Raw genomic sequence first — 5643 nt, 5'->3', positions numbered from 1 at the left:
CCAAAAGCTTGATATCCGTAAATCATCGCGACAATAGGAAATTTAGAATTGAAGGTTCATATAAACCGTCCACATCAGTCGAGTCGCACTCCTATACGATGAAGTGCAATGGAAATCCCATATACTATGAAGTGCAATGGAAATCCCATGTCTTTCGTTGAAGGCGAGGAACATTGGTTAATAAGTCGTCATGCATTAGGTTGTTGATATGGATTGAAACAAAATCTGAGTTTTGTTTTTTTATAAAACTTATTTTTTAAACATAGCTCAAATTACATGAACAATATGAGGTATTATCCCTTTCTTTAATTTATATTTTTCAATGGAAACGAAAATTAATCATACACCATCATATGCAAATTTTTAACGATACTGAGAACACTAATTATCATAAGAGATGAGATGAGTATTTTATCCATGGCTCTCTTTCCACCGTGAGAACATTATATATAACGATAGTAAGAAAGACAACCATGGATAAAATGATGCGAGAGTGAGAGGGACAACGGTCATGAAGAGAAACAGCCAGGTGCAAGTTTCACAGAGATGGCGACGTGGGTGTGAACGACGGCGATGGTGAGGCAGCAAGACAACATTCTTTTGCAGATGAGGGACAGTGATGAAGATGAATGGGTAATGGAAAAATAATACTACGAGAGGATATACACACGTGTTCCTTAAATTAAAGTTTTTAATCTCCACCATCCAAACTAATCTAAGGGCCGACAATTATTCCTATCATTCTCACATAACATATCCATTCTCACTTGATATGCCCCTATATATATATATATATATATATATATATATAGGGATTTGCTAGAACACACCCACTAGTTTTTATGTGGGAGTGTTTTAGCAAGTTATAACTAAAAAGTTATATATATATATACACACACACACAAAGTTTTTTTTACGGCTAAACTAGTCTATTCAAATTGGCATCAAGAATAATTGTACTTGAGTCCTTAAAAAAGAACACACTCCATAGTCTGAAACCAACATCACACCAACACAAGTGGGTTTATATATAGGTTGTTAAATTTTTTAAAGGAGAACTAATCATGGCTCACCATTCATTCTCTCCGCATGTGCATTTATTTGAGTATTATTGAACAATAACAAAATATAAATAATAATTTTGCAATGTTGTTCTAGTTTTTTATATCTATTCAAGGTAAACAAAATGTCGGATCCAAACCTATCTCTTAAATATATTAAAGTCATCAAAATAATCAAATAATAAATATAGAGAATCCATTTCCCAAAACCTAAGATGTTGTTAAGAAAATTAAAAGGTAAGAAATATGTAAATTGAAGCCTGAAATAAATCATATGAGTAACAATATAATGAAATAAAATTATTTGTTCTCTTATATGTCCTCTCATTAATACCAAAAGTTATAACTGCAATGTTTATGAAATTAGAAAAAGAAAAATAAATAATAAAATCAATTATTAGGTGAGACCACAATGATTAAACATTAAAACACCGAATATACCAGTAGTAGCAGATGCCATATTACATGTATCATTTGCTAGTTAAATAACTCATTCTTCCATTCAAAGCGTTTGTGTAGTATCTTTGATCCTTGACTCATACATTCAGTTGCGTGATTTTAAACATTTACAATAGCGGTGGATACATTGAACAGCATAAGGATACACACACTCATCATCGTTTCCACAAACAAAATCTCTATTACACTCAAAAAGTGCTGTAATGGAAACAAAGATAAAATAATATTGTTAAAATAAGACAAAAGATTGTGTATGAACTACAAAGTAAAGAAGAAAATTGGAAAAATATAAAAACATATTACCTTCAACATTCCTTGTAGTAACAAATAGGAAAAGAAATAGAAACATTGCATAAATAAACTTTAGAATTGCATCCATGTTTTTCCCTCTTTATAGGTAACAAATACAATAAAATTGTATCACTTTATAGTGTGGAAACCTCATACTCTACTAGAGTAGTAAAAAACCCTTCCTATAATAAATTTCAAAAAAAAAAAAACCCTTCCTATAATAATAAAAAATTGTTATTAAATGTCTCTTTAATAAATCAATGTGTTTTCTTCGTCTTGTTAGCACCTTCGTAAGGTAACTTAAAAAAAATGGTCTAATCACAAGAAATCATAATTTTTAACCAACTTTTCATAGTATTTTTTTTTAACATTTAAAGACAAGAAAGGGAAAAAAATGTGAAAAAAAAACTTATTGGACCACAACAAAGTTATATGTATGAATAACGCACCAATGGGTTTAAAAAATGTTTATTGAGAAGTTGAATGTATTGTAGGATCAATTTCTTTTTTCTCCGTATATTTGTTGGATCCGAAGAGTCAATGTGTATAAAATTTTATAATTGCATGCTTTATTTTAGTTTCTCATTCACTTCAATTCTATGATTGGGGACGAAAATAATAAAAAGAGAAAAATAGAAAACACAATATGCTAGGGTTTCCTGGATTTAATAACGTGGTTGGCTTTTTAAAAAGTGATCACTTAAAAGTCTTTGAATACCAATTAGCTATTAGCTTCGTACTTACAAAACACAACAAATTGGGTTTGTGATTAGCCACTTTGTCACTAATCATCAATTTCAATTGCAATCATATTGGTGTACTGTTCGCTGTTTTGTGCCGGTGGCTTTAGTATTTTTTCACGGTCCATGCATGGCGTTCACATGCCCTTGGCCATGCGTGGTTACCAATCCGTCACAATCGGCACAACAACAACAACTCTGTTTTCTCAGGCCCTAACAATCACAAATTCCACCAATGCTTCGGATCCTCTTCCGCAACCAATCATTCGAGGTGAATCTTAGGTACCGAAATACCACAGGCTGCATATGTCAAAGGCGTTAAGTCTTGCAAATTGTATTTGCTCGGACAACTTGTTATAAACAGGAGGGATAAACCTTACACCACAAAGGATCTCATTGCAAAGATTATGAAACAATGGAAAACGACGTGCAATGGAAAATGTTACCGCTCGGCAGGGGATACTACGAGTTCTCGTTTGCATCATTTGAGGATTTACGTTCAGTTTGGGCAATGGGAACAATTAACTTGAAACCGGGAATTCTTCGTCTATTTGAGTGGATAAGGATTTTAATTTTTGGCTTAATACATCATTTGGTCCCTTAATTTATTTTTGGTTTTCATTTTGGTCCCCCTAACTATAAAGTGTCTCAATTTGGTCCCATAAATCTTCTGCCGTTTACCATTTTGGTCCTCTCCGTTAGTTTTTAACATAAAAAATCTAAGATGAACCATATTTAAAGATGGTTCACCGTAGATCTTATTAAATTTTCTAATTTTAACCATTTGATTTTTTCTTTAAATGCGGACCGTTGAATTATGTCGGGTCTATTGTACTTTACTGTGAACCACTAACACCTAATTCTTTTATCATTTTCTTCATCTTCATCTCTCATCTTCTTCTTCTTCATCTTCATCAATCCTATCCAGGAAAAAGCAGTAGCACCATATTGAAAACTCAAACTAAAACAACAATAAATTTCATCAAATTAAAACACTTAAACATTCAAATAGAATTAAAACCCAGATTTTCTTTTTCTACAAAAATCCAGAAATCATCATCAATAGAGTAACAACACATCAAGAAATCAAATTCAACCCTTTTTGATTCTTTTCATCATCATCATCATGAATTAAAAAAAATAGATTTCTCCAAATTCAGCACATCAACAACACAACAACAACATGGTGCTTTGAAACAACAACAACATCATAAAAAAAATGTGTGAAAATGGAATATGCATGATTTCCATTAATTTCAATTTCATTTTCTTTCAGCAGAAAGAAAGCTGAACAATACTCTGGTTTTGTTTTGTATGTTTTTTTTTTGTTTAAAAATCATATTTTTAGGAATTATTTGTGCAACCTCTGATTTTTTGTAATTGGGTTTGAACATGCATAGAAGGAACAAGGAAAGGTTGTTAATTGTTGAGACAAAGAAATGGATTCTGCGAGAGTTGGCTTTCGAAGTTGCAGCCTCGTGATAAAATGAAGGCAAAGAAGAGGGATGAAGATTGTAATAATGATGGAAATGTATGCCCATTTGTAATGTTGGTTTAATTATTTAATAAAATGTTTCTTTTATAAAAATAAAATCCTTGAATTTTGTATGAATATGAAGAAGTGGTGGAAGGAATAAGATGAAGAGAGGGAAAAAAATTAAGTGGTGATGGTTCACTATTCTATATAACGGACCTGCAATCGAATGGTTGAAATTATATCAGAAATTGTATATAACGGATCTGCAATCGAATGGTTGAAATTATATCAGAAATGTTACACATTAAAAAACTAACGGAGATGACCAAAATAATAAACGACTGAAGATTTATGGGACCAATTTAAAACAGTTTATAGTTAGGGGACCAAAGTGAAAACTAAAAATAAGTTAAGGGACCAAATGATGGATTAAGCTTAATATTTCTATGCAGACACATGCTCGAGTATGGATATGGTTAATGGAGTTTCCCCAATAATATTTGATGGATCGAACACTGCGAAATTGTGGGTGCAATCGAAACTCCCTTGATCATTGATAACGTCACAAAAACTGAGTGTTTGGACATTATTCACATTTTTTTTAGTGGATATGGACCTTTCCCTAATATTTTTTTTTATGAAATTATGGTGGAGAGAGAAGATTTTTCTTTTCACGTGGAGGTAGTTTATGTGTGGCTTCACGACTTCTGTTTGAAATGCAAAAATATTGGACATAATGTTACTACTTGTTGTTGGTTGCACCCTCAACAAAGAGGCAATGCTGATAAAGATAGAACTGACATTCCCATGAGTTTAGTTCGAACCCTGGACACTCCATTTCTCCACAATTAAATAGTGTGAGCTCTAGCCATTAGGCTACTAGACAAAAAAAAAAAAAAAAAATTAGAACTGACAACAATTACAAAAGAAAGAAACCATAGAAGAATATGAAGTAATCATCCGAGGCGTGGAAAGGAAAAGATAACCCGCTGTCTAATATTGGTTCTTCCAAAGCATTTGAGACGGGTTTATGAAAATCGAGTTCAACAAGCCGAAGGGACATTATAACCGAAACTAATGATGCACAACCTCCTACAGATGATGCTCACCCATCTTTAGTAAATGAGGAACAAGGTAGCGAAGTCTCTTAACAAGGTTCAGATGAGACACAGACGATAACTGATGCTGCACCTCTTCCCCTTTTGATCACTGATAAGTCTTCCACATCGTTTCATTTAGAGTTACATAATATCACAAATGAGATCCTTAGAACAAAAAATAACGAGCATATTTCAATTTTGGAATGGGTACCTGTACAAATTTAGAAAATTCAGATAGAACATATATTGTCCCAAATGCTACTTTTTTAGAAGCCTCATTTGAAGCTCCTATTGATCATTCATACAATCGATGTTGTCCCAAATGCTACTTTAGAAGCCTCAGTTAAAGCTTCATCCTATTAATCATTCACCATCGACTGCAACATCAATTCTTATTATCCTGGCTCCATAGAAGGAATTTGATCTTGTTTATAAGTATTTAATTCAAGGTAAAGATGATGAGGACCCTTTCACGTCGTACTAACAAAGTGTCAGAGGACGAAAACCACAAAGAA

The 5643-nt window shown here is 32.6% G+C and overlaps 1 long non-coding RNA gene across 1 annotated transcript; it reads right to left on the bottom strand.

Moving 5' to 3' along the window:
- Positions 1–1350: 1350 nt before the first annotated feature.
- Positions 1351–1964, bottom strand: LOC112419171 (uncharacterized). The gene is made up of 2 exons (XR_003009295.2): positions 1824–1964; positions 1351–1718 (listed from the first exon to the last, which is right to left on the bottom strand). It is a non-coding gene; the product is annotated as an uncharacterized lncRNA (long non-coding RNA).
- Positions 1965–5643: the final 3679 nt, after the last annotated feature.

Source organism: Medicago truncatula, chromosome 2, assembly GCF_003473485.1.
Source record: "Medicago truncatula cultivar Jemalong A17 chromosome 2, MtrunA17r5.0-ANR, whole genome shotgun sequence".
Lineage (NCBI taxonomy): Eukaryota > Viridiplantae > Streptophyta > Magnoliopsida > Fabales > Fabaceae > Medicago > Medicago truncatula.
The sequence above is the reverse complement of the archived record's forward strand: the minus strand, read 5'-3'. Positions and strand labels throughout refer to the sequence as shown.